This window comes from Rattus norvegicus, chromosome 16, assembly GCF_036323735.1.
Source record: "Rattus norvegicus strain BN/NHsdMcwi chromosome 16, GRCr8, whole genome shotgun sequence".
NCBI lineage: Eukaryota > Metazoa > Chordata > Mammalia > Rodentia > Muridae > Rattus > Rattus norvegicus.
The window spans coordinates 81,081,203-81,097,438 of record NC_086034.1 but is presented as its reverse complement, the minus strand read 5'-3'; the positions used below and the strand labels follow the sequence as shown (position 1 = coordinate 81,097,438).

At 46.2% G+C, this 16,236-nt stretch overlaps 1 long non-coding RNA gene across 12 annotated transcripts in view; it reads left to right on the top strand.

Moving 5' to 3' along the window:
- Positions 1-12,351, top strand: part of LOC102550919 (uncharacterized) — a 90,425-nt gene extending 78,074 nt beyond the window's left edge. For all 12 annotated transcript variants that reach the window (XR_005495075.2, XR_005495076.2, XR_005495072.2 and 9 more), the window contains 2 exons: positions 5,786-5,884; positions 12,072-12,351. This is a non-coding gene — a long non-coding RNA (uncharacterized LOC102550919). The remainder of the gene's footprint in view (positions 1-5,785; positions 5,885-12,071) is intronic.
- Positions 12,352-16,236: the final 3,885 nt, after the last annotated feature.

Here is a 16,236-nt window from a genome sequence, read left to right as displayed (position 1 = left end):
TACAGTAGCACACAGGGCAACAGAATGAGGCCACAGGTGTTCTTGGGGCTCTTACACAGATTTATGGCTGACACCTCTCCAGGTCTCTGCCCCTCAGCTCTGTGATTTTGTTTGTCTTTAACATACCCAGATCTCCTATTTGACACCAGATCCTCTATCCATTGACTAGACACTTGCAGGGATCGACTGATAAAAACGGAAGCTTACCATGGCTTACAGCTTTGGAGTTTCAGCCTTTGTCCGTTGACCCTGTTGCTGCAGACCTAGGAGAAACATTGTTCCTCATCAGGCTGTGTAGTAGAAACCACTTATCTCAAATCAAAGTAGGGAAAGAGATCAGGGTACCACTCCTGCTGTTCCTGATGTTCCTTAAGGTCATACCTCTCGTGATCTGAAGAACTCTCACTAGGTAGTTCCTGCCTCTTGAATTCCCTCCTACCACCCAATTGTCTACTCTGGGACCCATCCTGTAACACCTCAGTCTTAGGGGACAGTCTCACACTGCAACACCTTATGTCTTCAGTGTCCCTGCCATGCAGCCCCTGCTTCTTGAGACAGTGGTTTCCCTGGTGTTTGTGTCCTAACTAGCTCTTCGCTAACTGTTTCCCAGCAGTGTTCTCTGTGTGAGGCCTTTATGATATCTTTGCTCTGTGTTTCCCTGCACCTTGCCTCCTTTCTCTGCTTAATAAAGAAGAACCTGGCAAAGCAGGATCTCCCACCTGGCAGGAGAAAGAGGCTTGCTCAGCCTGGGCTTGCTTCAGCCTCATCCATTCTGGCCTTCTTTCAAGCTCTTGCGCTGGTTCTTGCTTCTATCTCCCACCTGCCACATCGCACTGTCTGAAATCGTACCTTAGACATCCTTGATGTCCTTTACCAATTGCCACATCAAACTTCTAGAAGAGCGTCAGATTTCTCCTCTTGTTTTCCACAGCACATTAACATCCCTTTTAACTTACTGTTTTAACTATAACGTCTAAGCAAAGCCTAGACATGCCTTTTACTGCCGTGAGGAGGTTTGATATTGTATGTGGAGTTCCTGAGCATCTTTGCCCCTCTGAACCGCATTTGCTTTCCGACATGACTTACTGTTGTAGAAACAGCTACCTCAAACCCTGACCTCTGCTGTCGTCTTAGTCAGGGTTTTACTGCTGTGAACAGACACCATGACCAAGGCAACTCTTATAAGGACAACATTTAATTGGGGCTGGCTTATAGGTTCAGAGGTTCAGTCCATTATCATCAAGGTGGGAACACGGCAACATCCAGGCAGGCATGGTGCAGGCAGTGCCAAGAGTTCTACATCTTCAACTGAAGGCTGATAGAATACTGACTTCCAGGCAGCTAGGATGAGAGTCTTAAAGCCACACCCACAGTGACACACCTACTCTAACGGGGCCACACCTCCTAGTAGTACCAATCCCTGGGCTGAGCATATAAAAACCATCACACAGGCCTACCTTGTTCCTCTCATTGAGCATCCAATTCCCCCCTCTCTCATAGCACCTGCCTGTATCAGGTGATCCCTAAGCCCGGCTGTCCAGCTGGTCCATTCCTCAGTATTCTTGCACTGGAGTCTAGCAAGGAATGGTAGAATCTTTGGAGTTTCAGCCTTTGTCCGTTGGCCCTGTTGCTGCAGACCTAAGGAGAAACATTGTTCCTCATCAGGCTGTGCAGTAGAAACCACTTATCTCAAATCAAAGTAGGGAAAGTGACCAGGGTACCACTCCTGCTGTTCCTGATGTTCCTTAAGGTCATACCTCTCGTGATCCAAGAAAGATAACAGGTAGGGCATCTCAGAAGGACAGTGCACCAATCAGAGTCGTACATTTATCATTCCTGAGCTCGAATTCTCCAACAAGGCCACACCTTCTAATACTGCCACTCCCTGGCTAAGCATATACAAACCACTACAGCCATATACATTCACAGGGAAGAAAGATGTTTGAGGTTCTTGTGTTTTTCTGACTGGACAGCACATTCAGCCATGGTATGCGCCACAGATGTGAGGTGAGGCCACTGCTGGTCCCTCCGGGGCATCCTCAGCCGTAGTTCAAACATTTCTTCATTGAAGTTGGCTACAACTATACCGAGGAAATCCACGCCCACATCCTGACCACATTGTCGGTGTCATCTCCCCGTATCCCAGGGCCTCCTCCTTCAGTGCACCCTGCATCAGTATCTCTCTGTTGAAAGCCTTGAGAGATAGATAGCATCACTTCTGATAAGACGCTAGTTTTACCAGATAGTCCCTCTTCCGATTGGCATGGTTGCCTTCACTTCTCTCCCACAATGTAGAGTCACAGTCCTAAAATATCAGCCAATCATTGGGCACCTCTTCTCAGTTTGAAAGCCTGTATGGATCCACACTCCTGTCACCTTAAAACCAAGACCACAGAATGAAGTTCCCCCATCCCTCTGGCCTCATCCACTTCCCCTCTTCGGTGTCCTCGGACTGAGTTAGATGCAACCTATATATCATCTCTTCCAAGGACATTTCAAACCCACTTTCCCTGTATGCCCATTCTGATGGGAGGTCACTCTTCTGCATTCATGAAACACAAGTCATTGTACTAACTTCTCTTCGTGTCCTCTGTTAATGACTAATCTCTTTGGATCAAGAGCCGTCTATAACTTGCCCAACTGTGTCTATGTAAACATGCACAAAGCCTAGAACTCCAGACCATACGTTGCCAAGACCACAGCTCTAGAGACTGAGTCTGGGATCCAACGGGTCTCATTTCTGGGTTTCCAACGGGATCTAAAAATAAATCTGAATGCCAGGCAGATTTAAGGGTTATTGATTAACCTGATAAAGGAGAGCAATAATGCCATGGCAGGGGTGGGGTGGGGGTGGGGTGCAGAAAAGGAAAGAGTAATTTATTAGATCTGTAGAGTCTTCCCTTGAGCTGTACAGAAACAAAAGTACATGCTTCCTTAAAGGACAAACCACAGAAGATCATGGGAAGGCAGGGAGATCATGCCCAAGTCTGTTGGCAAAGCAGGTGAGTTGTACATGCAAAAGATAGTTGGTGTGAACGATGGTTTGGTGTTTAGGGGAGAGACAGGGGTGCCGAAAGCCACAATAAGCCAAGGTCTTGGGGAAGACTATACAAAGGTCTGTGAGGAAGACGTGGGGTTGATGTAAGGTTTGAATGGGTCTGGGGAGAAGTCATAAGAAGGGCAGAGCTGATATGGAGGGGGGAGTCAGGGGTGTGCTCAGTAATCAGCGAGCACAGGGCAAACGGAAGTGGGAAAGAGTAGACCAGAGATGAGGACGGAGAAGCTTCACCTTGGAGAAGTGGGAGGCCAGGTTGTCTGAGGTCTCTGAAGGCTTCTTACAAAAAAAGGTTCAGCATCCAAGAGATTTTATAAATGTAAATAAGTGAACAGGTATATTTTTTGAATTTTATCTATATATTTGTTTGATTTAAGCTTTTCTATAAACATTTGACATTGTCCTCAATTTTAGTGGAAAATAAACACCCATGCAAAATAATTTCTTGTTGTGACCCCTGATTCTCAGACCATCTTGAGCAATGAAAACGTGGGTAGCTTTGAAATGATGGGTTCAGTAACCACATAGGGGTCTGCACAAGGAGGCCTAACACAGAGGTTCACACATAAGGCTCTTCACACAGGGGTCCCCACAAGGCACCTCTAACACAGGTCATTCACAAAAGTCCCCACACACATATGTGATGACACAGGGTCCTCACACACATGGGTTATCACACAGGATCATCACACGGGAACTCTCATAAAGGAATATCCACATAATGGTTCCTGTGTGGCTCCTGACACAGGGCCCCTCACTCTTGGTGCCTCTGATAGTTAATTTTATATCAACTTGATACAACCTAGAGCTATCTGAAAGGAGGGAGCCTCAATTGAGAAAATGCCCCCAGAGGATCCTGCTGTAGGATGCTTTCTTATTTAGTGATCGAATGGAGAAGGGCCCAGCTCATTGTGGGTGGTGTCATCCCTGGACCTGTGGTCATAGGTTATATAAGGAAGCAGGCTGAGCAAGCCATGATGAGCAAGTCAGTAAGCAGTACCCCTCCATGGCCTCTATATCAGCTGCTGCCAGCAGGACCTACCCTGCTTGTGTTTCTGTCCCGAGTTTCTCCAATGATGGAATATAATGTGGAAATGTCAGCCAAATTTGTTTTTGATTCTGGTGTCTTGTCATAGCAACAGCAACCCTAGTTAAGACAACTCCTCCCTTCCTCATGGCTCTGCAGGCAGAGCTCCTCATATATGGTTCACGTTCAGTTGCTTCCAAGGAGAGTAACCACATTGACAGTTAAATCTTCAGCAGTAAGCTGTGGGGAAAAAAAAAATCCTAGGATGGGCCTTGCAAACTTTTATTTGAAGCTTTAATTGGATCAAAGGAATATTTTTACCTTCATGCTAAATTAGGGATCACTAATCCCAGAGGAAGGTAATTAGCTATAAAATTTAATCTTAAGGCCAGGCAAAGAGTATTTTCCATGGTGATGTGAATTTGTATAGTGTATGCAACACTGAAAACCTATTTTTTGTGGCTTTTGTACCAAAAAGACATGGAATTAAAACATTGAGCTACCAACTAAACCAATAGTAACATCGAGGCAGGTCCGAAGTTGATTTGAATTATAGCTGAGCCCAAAGCATTCAGAGTAGTAGGGTGTGTGTGTGTGTGTGTGTGTGTGTGTGTGTGTATGTATGTATGTATGTATGTATGTATAGGTGCACATGTGTTCATGTGTGCTTGAAATCCAGAGTTTAACCTTAGGTATCATGGCTCAGATACCTTCCATTTTGCTTTTTGAGATAGGGTTTATCATGGGCCTAGAGTTCTCAGATTCAACTGGGTTGGCTATTGAACAAGTCCCAGGGATCCACTTAGGTCTATCTACCCAGCCCTGGGATTACAAGCAGGTACCACCATGCTCAGCATTTCCATGTGGGTACTGGGCATCAAACGCAGATTCTCATGTTTATGTAGTGAGCCCTCTCTCCCCCCAGCCCTCAAAGGGGTATTTTAACTCTTTCACATTTGATAGGAAGGTGCAGAGATTTTCCTACTCAGAGCATCAAGCTACAGACACTATTAGGACTGATTTATCAGCCCTGGAAAAAAAACCTGGTAAAGGTTTGTGTGCAGTGTCCTATTTTTCTCTCTGCATTACGTGTTTCTAACTTAGTTTTTATTTCGGCATGGGGTTATGCTGCTCTGAGTGTTCTCTCCCACTGACCCCAGACAGGATTTCTCTGTGTAGCCCTGAATGTCCTAGAACTGTAGGCCAGGCTGGCCTTGAATTCAGAGATTTGCCTGCCTCTGTCTCCTGGGTGCCACCACCGCTTGACTTCCATGAGTGTTCTTATAGGATGCATACTCATGTTCAGTATTCGCAAACTCACAACTCATTAAGGTCATTAAGGTAGAGACAAAAATTTAACGTACCTGCATCTTAATTTAATAATAAATAATAATAAAAACAGAACTCGGGATAATTGCAATGAGATTGGATCCAAAGGGTAATATTTAATTGTTAGTTACCAACTTGTAATGAGAACATTTTATAAAGAATAACTTTAAAAACTATAATTAAAAAAAAAACTAATCTGTGTTGTTGTGAGGCAGGATGGGCTGCTCTAATTTGGATGGAAAGTGTCATATCTCCAAGCCCATGAAGAGAGAGCCAAGCTCTCAGCCTAAGCCACTGTTGGAAAGTTGAGTAACTTTTAGGAAGTGCTGCCTAGAAAAAGGAAGTTAACGCTTTTCCTCTTTTCTTTTTATTAGTTACAGTGAGATGAACAGCTGTGTTCTACTCAGGACTCCTGCCTTGACGCTATGCCCCTCGTAGACCCAAAACCATGGTGCCAACCACTCTCTGAAACTGTGAGTTAATTAACTGTTAAGTTGACATATCGAGTATTCTGTTGCTGACTAGTACAGTAAAATCATGCCTCTTTGGTCACCATGTTTGAAGCAAAAACTCACAAGAAATAATTTATGTTATGAACAAGACCTGCACTGAGCTTCTGGTGATGGTCTGAACACCAGATAGGAATGGCTGCAAGGATCAATCCATGCAGGTCAGGCATGGAAAAGTCTTATTTCTGAGCCAGAAAGGTTTCTCTCCTCAATGCTAATTCCTGCCTTAGTTGTAAATGGTGCTGGTCTCTCTAATATGTATGAAAGTTTCAGTCTCAACAAACCTTCTCTCAATGCTGTTCTATACAACCTCTCCTATGATTATAACTCTATATAAGTGCCATTTTGCCCAGACCCCTAATAAGGTTAAACCTTCGCCTGTCCATTTATGAGCAAACAGGCTCTTCCCTGTGTCTGGCCCACATTCTGTCTCCTAGAGGCATCTCCTGGTGCCTAGAACCTGCTTCATGCCCTTGTCTCTATCAGATCCCTGTCTCCTTCAAGTGTCTATGTGACCCTCCCTCATTCCTTTGTAACTGTAGCCATCTCTACCCTTACTGTCCCTAGCGCTCTCCATAGTGTAGAAAGACTGTTTCTAAATGTAGATCTCATTCTGAGCCTCCCAGGCTCATGTAGTCCTGTGGCCTCCACACCACCATGACTAAAGCCAATGTCTCTGGTGTCCACATATATGGAAACATTCTTTCACTCCATTTTGTTCTTCTAACAGCCACATTTAACTTGCTTCAAGCTTGTTTTGCTATTTTATGGTTATAGCCTTGCACATTCCATTTCTATCTGAAACAGATGTGCATTTCTTTTCTCCTGTGTGACTCCTACCCCTACCTCAGAAACCATCTCAGAATACCTGTCTCCTCCAGAGGGGCCTTCCAGTGTCACAGGGGTCAACATTTTACAGAAATTCTCAATTCCCCCAGATTTCAGAGAGGGGACTGTTATAGCTCCTTTGTGCCCTTGATTGCTGAGGTAGGGCTCAGGCTGAGGCAAATCTGTCTTACAGTCTTCACCTGTGAATCCTGGGTTCAGTTGCTTCTTTTCATAGCAAGTTCTGTTCACAGTGGGTTGATACTGCCCTGGTTTAACCTCACATTCTTAGATTTACAAATGGCATCTTTTGCTTTCATGAGGTCTTCAATGATTATATTGTGTCATTGCTGGAATACATGTGATTGTCATTTCAAATTTGCACATGCTATGAAGATCACTTGTGTGTAGATAAAATCTAAGCACCACCTGTTGTAAAGACCCTAGCAAGTCTCACAGCAAACACACTCTCAGTGACAAAGATGCAGGAGAAACACAACATCTGCCAGATCCAGCATGGCTTTGGAAGGGGAGGTGTGACAAAGTTTCCACCCCTGGAGCAGAGCCAGCAGGGCCTGGATCTTCTTCGTGTTGATGGTGGCTGTAGGCATAAGGCTTGTGTGTGTGTGTGTGTGTGTGTGTGTGTGTGTGTGTGTGTGTGTATACATATATTTAAAACTTTATGTTCCTCCTTTGGGGAATGGTCCCCTACTAAGGTTAATGACTCCATGATAATAAAAAACAGCACAATTCCAGGAAGGAATAATATGCCTGTTGTTCCTCAGCAAAATGGTATTGCTGCGACCTTCAGGAGAGCCCTTAAGGCTGTGGGAAAGAATTCTGAAAACATGAGTTCAAGAATCTATAACTCAAAGTAAGAAATGTTCTTTATAGGATTTCTCAATTATGCAATAGAGTACAATATGAATTATACAAGGGGCTTAATGGGCCTGAAAGAACAGAGGCAGCTGCACCAATGAGCCAGCTTTGTCAGAGAGATATTAAGGAAGGAGATAAAGAGATTTAGGGAGTGCTGATCTCAGGACAAGATCTCACCCAGCTAAACTTATTGTTTGTGTTTGTAGCTGAACAAAGAATAGTTTGGACTTTTAATCTGTAATGAAATTTAATCACAAATGGAGGGCATACTTGTGACCTAGACCTTGAGGCTGTAAGGCACGGGCTTTTGATCTACATCTTGAGGAATAGTGACCACAAAAAGCTTAGACCCAGGCATGGTTCTATACACCTTTAATCCCAGGAGACAAAGGCAAGCAGATTTCTGAATTCAAAATTAGCCTGGGACAGGGGAATTTCTAGATGAAGAAAAACTTAGGTCCGGGAGTGGAGGCACACAACTTTAATCCTAGAATTCAGGTTCAAGGCTCTATGAGAGCCAAGCTTAGGGAGTGAAGGAGTGAGAAAACAGAAAGCTGGTGATAGAGCAATAGAACAATGGGCTATGTTCCAGCTCTAGCAAGCATCAGAACTCAGCAGCTTTGGCCATGTGGCTCGGTCTTTAGAGTTAAGGGACTAAGGTCATAAAATGCTAATTTATGAGATAATCAAAAGGGAACATGGGGTAAATGATTGAATTGATATGTAATTCCTAAGGAAATAGCTTATGAAAAATAAAAGACTGGGCTTTGGTCTGTAAGGCAGAGCTATTTCAAACAGAGAGCTATCCAAGCAGAAAACAGAGCTGTTCGCTTGTATTCTTCACTGATTCAGAGTCATTCCCTGCTCCCAAACATGCCTTCCTCAGGACCCTCTTCCAAGTTGAGGCTGGCACTCAGCAAACATCCCTTGATGGTTTGATGAACAGATATGGTACCCCGGTAGAATAAAATACTATTCACCTTTGAGAAATTCTGATGTATGGTTGAACCCTGAGGCCATTATACTGGGTGATCGTAAACTAGGCATAAGGGGCAAATACTTGTGACTTCCCTCCTCTGAAGCAGGAGAGTGGTCATTGTTAGGAGCTAAAATTGTATTGGTAGTTACAAGGGTTATGGGGTTGGCATGGGAACAGATAGTGAAAGGGTTCAGAGGTCAGAGTATAAATGTAGAACCATACAGAGTTGTTCGGTGCTGGTAGCATTGTGGTGTACTATACGTGAGGTCTCTGCAGATGGCAGACACTTCACTGGTGTTATTTTACCACAATGGGGAAAAAAAAGCCACAAACTCCCCTGGGGTGTGTTGGGATCAGTGAGTTCATTTGGGGCAGTGGAAGGTGGATTTTGAGGGACAGTGGCGAGGACAATTGGGATTACAAAGCAAGTGAAAAGCCGGCAGAGCAGCCCAGATGTTTATTTGAGAGTTGCCTGCCTTTTTGAAAGCATTTTCTTCTTTAATTTACGTCCTTTGATAATTTTGAAAGGGCCACTGACCTGTATGTTTTTCAATCTGGTGCCCTGTTTTCTCAGGGACTGCTCACAATAGCAGACAGGCAGGCGTGACATTTCCATGAACTTCTAGTTGCTGCCCCAGCTTTGAAAGTACATTCCTAAGATGGGTCCCCCCACTGCAGAACTGTGTCCAGGTAGATGTATGATTAACTTTTCTGAGCCTGTGGTAAGTCTCACTCCTGAACAGTCACTGAACTCTGTTCTGAAACCAACCCAACACTGTTTGGGGGCTGGGAGGGTTGATCATACAAAGTATGGTAACTGGTGGAATTGAATTTAAATTCTATAAAAGTGCTAAGCTTATACTTCCTCAGAACATACGCACTATTAGCCTATTGAAAGGGAAAGAGTCCGAGATGAAGATGCATCGTGGGGTTTGTCCTGGCCTTGTCAGGATGCAGGATGGAACTGCATTTTGTTGAGGAATCTACGGGAGAAGGGCCAAGAAGATAAAGTCCTTGGGAAGGTGCTCTTCAGGTCCTTCAGCCATGATTCCTGCCTGCAGGTATCCTACCGGGTCTGTGTGTTCCTTCACTCCGTATTTTCTCGTGGGTTTTATTCGAATGAAAACTCAGTCTGGAACTACCAACTATTCAAAGTCTGGACTGACTGGGGGAATTATTGGAGATAAAAATTCATGGTATTCAATTGTAGGATTAGGGTATTTCTTTAAGCTTTCTGGGACACAAGGTGCCTGTTTCTACCTTTGCAGCCTCCTGTGTTGTGAGGCTGGCTGTCCAGCATGTGGCAGTGACTGCACTACTGTTCTATGCAGCCAGTGTAGCTGCAAAATTGTCTCTAGGGTGCAGAGCTCAGAGGCATCTGACATTTCTTGCTGCTTGTGCTAGACAGGGACATCGGTCCTGTCCGTGTGTGGTGGCAGGTGGCTGGCCACAGCCCGTGTGACAGAAGCCCAGTGTCTCTGGGCAGGAGCTGAGACCTGGATGACCTGTAAGATCATCCCTCTGCAGAGCGTGACTCCACCTGAGGAGCCTCTGAAGCCACTCCCACAAGAGCGTCACCAGGAAAGGCTCCTCTCTGTGATCCCCCAAAAGTCAGCACCATTTTTGAGGCTCCCCTTGATCTTCTGCCATGTTAAACTTATTTATGTGAGAAGCCACAGGACAGCATGCCTTTGTCACCAACTTATGAATGCAGCTCCTCTTTTGACTAAGGCCTTCAGCTCAAAGACATTTCAAATTTTTGGGTATCTTCCTTTTACCTTCCTGTGAACATAAGACTTGTGCTTGTGGTGCACTTTTAAAATGTGACGGGTTTTAATAGTTTTTTATTGAAATGTTCCTGGCAAGCTCCGTTTTCCTACGGGAGCCCACTGAGAATGTGGAGGGACGGCTGAAGTGCACTTAGGATCCCGTTGAATAGATGGGTGGAGTTCTTGTGAGGTCCTCAGAATTGTTCAGAGCACAATAACCCATTAAGTCATGGGAGGTGCTTGCTCATGAAACAGGGACTAAGGAATTGAGGAGAACCTGAGAGTGAGACTGGCAGAGGCAGTAAGTCAGCCCCCAACACCTTGAGTGTGTATTAGCAACAGTGGGAAAGCTTGGCTAATTAAGGTCAATGTCTACCATTGACGGGAGAGCCTTCTGGGGCTTGGTGAGTAATGAAGGACTGTCTTCGTTATTAGAGTTTCTCCTTCCCTGCCTTTGTAGGGGAATTCTGAACCCCCACACTCACCTCTACCTGAGGGATGTCACCTCTACCGGAGGAGGGGTGTCACGTAGCCTCAATTAATTTATGTGACCCATTTCCTTTCTCCTGACAAAACTTGTTCAGTTAGCACCTGAGGTTCCCAAAATGCTTCCCCATGCTAACAAGGCATTCTAGGTACCCCAGGCCCCCAGCCAATGACCTTTTCCCATCCTGGATGTCCCTACTCTCAGTCTCCCAAAACATTATAAGCTTTTGATTACCCTAAGTTGATCTGCCACTGACAAGTGGTCCTGGTGTGGTCATTTACTCATGGGGCTTCTGAACTCCCTGTTTTGATGTCTCTGATCCCACCACCCTTGGGGACCAAATTGGCTGACAATCTTCAAGAGCAAGGAGACCACAAGCAGCTGTGATGTTGAGGTTTGGTCTGTTGCTGTGTAATGCCAAATTCTGTATCCCAAGGTCTGCTTGCCTCAAGATGAGTGAGTTCTCAGTATAACAACTTTTGTTGTGTAAACCTTGCTCCTTAAAACTATTGGTTAATAAAGATACCTACAGCCTGTAGCTGGGTAGATGAGAGGTAGGCTGGACTTTGCTTCCTGACCTTAGGGTCTGAGGAGAGATAACAAGGAGAGAGAGAGAGAGAGAGAGAGAGAGAGAGAGAGAGAGAGAGAGAGAGAGAGAGAGGAAGAAGAAGGAGGAGGAGGAGGAGGAGGAAGAGGAGGGGAGAGGAGGAGGGAGGGAGGAAGAGGAGGAGGAAGAGAAGGAGGAGGAGGAGGGAGGGAGGAAGAGGAGGAGGAAGAGAAGGAGGAGGAGGAGGAGAAGGAGGAGGAGGGGAAGGGAGAGGGGGAGGAGGAAGGAAGGAGAAAGGAGCCATGGTGAAATGGGGTGTGAGAGCCGGTCTATTAGAGTAGGAGTAGCCCAGAAGAAACTTGGCAACTATTTGGGAACTAGAGGATCTAGGGTGGGGTAGAAACCCTCAAATGATATTTGCCACAAACACTATAGTTTTTTTTCCCTAGTTCTCAGTTTCCCCTTAGTTTGAAAGCACTGTTTTGCTTCTAAGACAGTGTTTGAGAACTCTAAGCAGCAGTGACAGGTCTCTACCTGCCGCAGAGACCAAGGTGGCAGTGCTCTGGGTCAGCATGATGTCCTGTTGTGGGTAGGAAACCTTTCTTTGTTGTTTCAGGAGCCTTCAGTCATATGGTGGAAACAATTTTCTTATTTTCCACATACAGTGCTTCCATTACTGGCTCAAGATTCCTCCGGCCCACCGTGGCACCCGTGTCGTGGCATGCAGTGACAATGAGCTCAGGGTGCCAAAGTAGACGTGTGCAGAGCAACGGAAAGACTACACAGGGACACTTCACCGGAATGTAGCAACAGGCTAATGGCATCTTCAACTTCACGTGACCTGCGTTTGGAACATCAGAATTAAGCATCCATATTGACTCTGCCTTTCTTGTGAAAACAATTAAACAGTGTGTGCTAGGCAGAGAGTCATCTCAGGGATTAAAAGGTGTTCACCTATTCTTGCAAAATCCAAGACATGAAGGGCGGGTGTCAGATCCTGTCCTGAGAGAGGTAGGGTGTAGGAGGGACCCTTACCAGATGGCTGTAGTAGTCCTGTTCCTTAGGCATCAGAAACACCCAGGAACTGTCCAACGACAAGGGTCGGACTGCCGTGAACTTGAAGAGGACATTTCAGAAAGTCGTGTGTTTTGCATAAAGACACACAGGCCAAGGGAAGGTTTGCAGTGGATAAAAATAGTCGCTGAGTCCCCGGCGTAGATAACTCCACCTTAGATGGGTGCAGTTACGGCTTGGCCCATCAAAGCGACGGGGCTTCCCACATCCCTCTGAATTTCCTTCAGGGTCTTCAAAACCCAGCACTTACTCAAAAGCAGCATGCAGCTGTGACTGACTGCTGTTTTATGGCACGTTTACAAGAATCGTAATGTCCCCTAAAGCAGTTCTGAAAATAGTAGAGTTCCCCCTTTCTGGTTTCTCCATTTTGCCCATATGACTTTTTTTTTTCTTTTTCGGAGCTGGGGACTGAACCCAGGGCCTTGCGCCTGGAAGGTAAGCGCTCTACCACTGAGCTAAATCCCCAACCCCGCTGGTTTCTCCATTTTGAAAGGAGGGTTTTGTATTTGACTTCTGTGGGTATTTCCCCATCTACTGGGCATTTTCTCATCCAATTAGAACTGTGATCAGTTACACCCGTGGAACCCCATTTTCTTGAGCCAGGATGCGGAGATGAGGTACAAAGTGCCTTCTGCAGTGCTTTTCAATTTCTCAGAATCAGTCTTCCCAGGTTTTTTCTCCCCCCTTCTCAAATGATACCTCTATTCCAGTCGCCCAGCAGATGGCGCTGTGAGAATGCAGCTGCAAAGGGAAGCTGCCTTTAAAGCCGTGATACTACCCCATGCCCTCTTCTTTCTTCTCTTCTCTTCTCTGCTTTGCTTTCCTTAAAAAAAAAAAAAAATCGTTTCGGAAGCTTGCAAATTAAGTTCCTTCAGTCATTATACAGCTCTAGTGAGCGAAGTGGGCGGTTGTCCACCCTGGGAACCTCTGGGTCCCAAATCCAGGTATCTGGGCTCGCCGAAGCCCAGGGTCCGCCAAGTCAGGCTTCTCCGGAAGACCAGGGCAATCCAGGAAACGCTTCAACATCCTGGACAACAACAACAATACAATGAGACATTTTAGGTCTGTATGGTTAAAAGTTTCAATGATTTTGCATTCTTTCTACAGAACATTCTTTCTCCAGCACTGAGGTGGAGAGATGGCTCAGCATGTCTGGCACGCGGCAGCTCAAAACTGTCTGTAATTCCAGCTCCAGGGGACTTGGCCCCTTCTTCTGGCCTCTTTGGGATCCTGAGTGCCTGTGGCATATATCAACTCATGCGAACACGCCCGCATACACAGAAATAAAACAAACCTTTTTAAAAGGTCAGCACTGTAACCACTGCATCCAGGGAGCTGGAGACAGACTTGTTGTCTCTGGGCCATAAAACCCCAAGACTAAACGATCTAACGTGTTTGTGCATGACGGGTGTGGTCTACAAGGTAGGCCACCTTGCTTCCTAATGAGCATAGACTTGGGCCACAGAAGCCCGGAAACACGTTTGGATTCTGCTCAAAACGAACAATTGCACTTGGCCCCAGATCTCATTTTCAGGAAGGAATTATGCCCAGGATCCTTGACATTGTGGATCTCCACCTTGTAACTCTAGTCACCAGGCAGGCAGCCCTCCTTGGGATCTGTTTGTTGGCCTTTGGGACTCTGAGTACACAGAGCCCCAGTGGGTGTGGTTTCCAGTCTTTGGAGCCATTCCACACATGCACTCAAGAGGTGGGGTTCACAGAGGACATGAGGTGGAGTGCACACGGCATGAGGTAGCTGGAAAGTTCACTCTGGCAAAGATCACACTCTGCCTAGACGTACAGGTGAGCCTGCTTTCCTGATCTCTCAGGCTATTCTGCAGGAGACAGGCAGAGTTACAGGGCCCAGCAGGGTGTGGCTGCAGCTTGCCAGAAGTCAAATGTTAGTAACAGGAAGATAGGTTCAATCAGGAAAGTTCTTGTCACGTGAGCCTAAAGACCTCAGTTTGACTCCCAGACCCACATGAAAAGCCTGGGGGAGGTCCCAAGGCCAGGGATTGGAGGCAGTGCCAGTTGGATCCTTGGGTTTGCTTGACCTAATCCATGAGTCCCAGGTGAGAGAGCCTTCTCCAAAATGAATGTTCGTGGCTGTTGAGGAACTGCACCTGAAGTCGATCTCTAGTCTCTACATGCTTCCCCATATGTATGCACATCCACATGAATGCACACATACACCCAAGCAAGCATTTGCACACGGGACAGACATACGCTCACAGAAACATCACTTGCAAAATTGCAATTTACTCTGTTTAGCTCTCACTAAGGCTAAAACAGTCACTATAAGTGGCAGAGGTCATTTTATAGCTAATTGATCTAGGGAAGTAAGTGCGGTACCTGACCGATTTCATCTCTCCCGTTATCTGCTCCCCTCCTCCTGAGTGGGCAATGGCTGCTGGCCTGGTCCAGCCTTTCTCACACGCACCAGAGGTGGATGCCATAAAGGAGGAGGATTCATTGTCCAGATCGATCGGCCTTATGTTTCCTTGATGCTCTTAAAGCCTGCTTGACAGGCAGGCTGCTGAGAATAACTGAAGGAACGCATTAGGGGTTGGCTTCTGTGGTAATTAATCTGAGTCTTGTCCCATTAGTGCTACTAATTGGCTACATGGGAGGAAAAAGCCCGTGAGCCTTAGAGAGGGGAGATCACCCTCAGATTGGTTCAGCAGTCGTGATTTTTCGCTGTTTGCTTTTTTATTTGTCTTTTCTCGAACCAGTCAAACAGTCTTGTTGTGAATGTTCTTGTGAATTAGTTTTAGACGGGGACCTCAGAGCAAGCCTCTGCCCCTCAGTCACATTCCAGAAAGTTCTGATGGTCTCTCTAATTAGAGAGCTCAATGGAGCTTTGTCTTGAATTCTGTGGTCTGCCTTTTCTTCTCCACAGTCTCCGATGCTGCACAATTCATTAAAATGAACAGGGTCACATCTCATGACCCTGTGTTCAGGAGGGAAGCAAGTGCCAGGGGCTGGGCTGTGGCTGCTCAACTTTCCATACAGCATAGAGGTAGCTGGACTCACAAGATTCACAACCAGGCCCCTGGAATACAATCAGACGGACAGCCCTCTCATCACTTGACACACAGTCAGACGGACAGCCCTCTCATCGCCTGACACACAGTCAGACAGACAGCCCTCTCATTGCCTGACACACAGTCAGATAGACAGCCCTCTCATTGCCTGACACACAGAGAGACAGCCCTCTCATTACCTGACACACAGTCAGATAGACAGCCCTCTCATTGTCTGACACATAGTCAGACAGACAGCCCTCTCATCACCTGACAGACAGGCAGATGGACGGCCCTCTCATCACCTGACAGTCAGATAGACAGCCCTCTCATTGCCTGACACACAGTCAGAAGGACAGCCCTCTCATTGCCTGACACACAGTCAGAAGGACAGCCCTTTCATCGCCTGACACACAGTCAGACGGACAGCCCTCTCATTGCTGGACTTGCATCCTCTCAGGCTTTGCTCTTTTTTTTTTTTAAATTTATTTAATACTTAATAATAATTCTTTGGTTTCCGGGTAAACAACCCCCTCCCCCTTCCCCTTCCTTATGGGTGTTCCCCTCCCAACCCTCCCCCCATTGCCGCCCTCCCCCCCACAGTCTAGTTCACTGGGGGTTCAGTCTTAGCAGGACCCAGGGCTTCCCCTTCCACTGGTGCTCTTACTAGGATATTCATTGCTACCTATGAGGTCAGAGTCCAGGGTCAATCCATGTATAGTCTTTAGGTAGT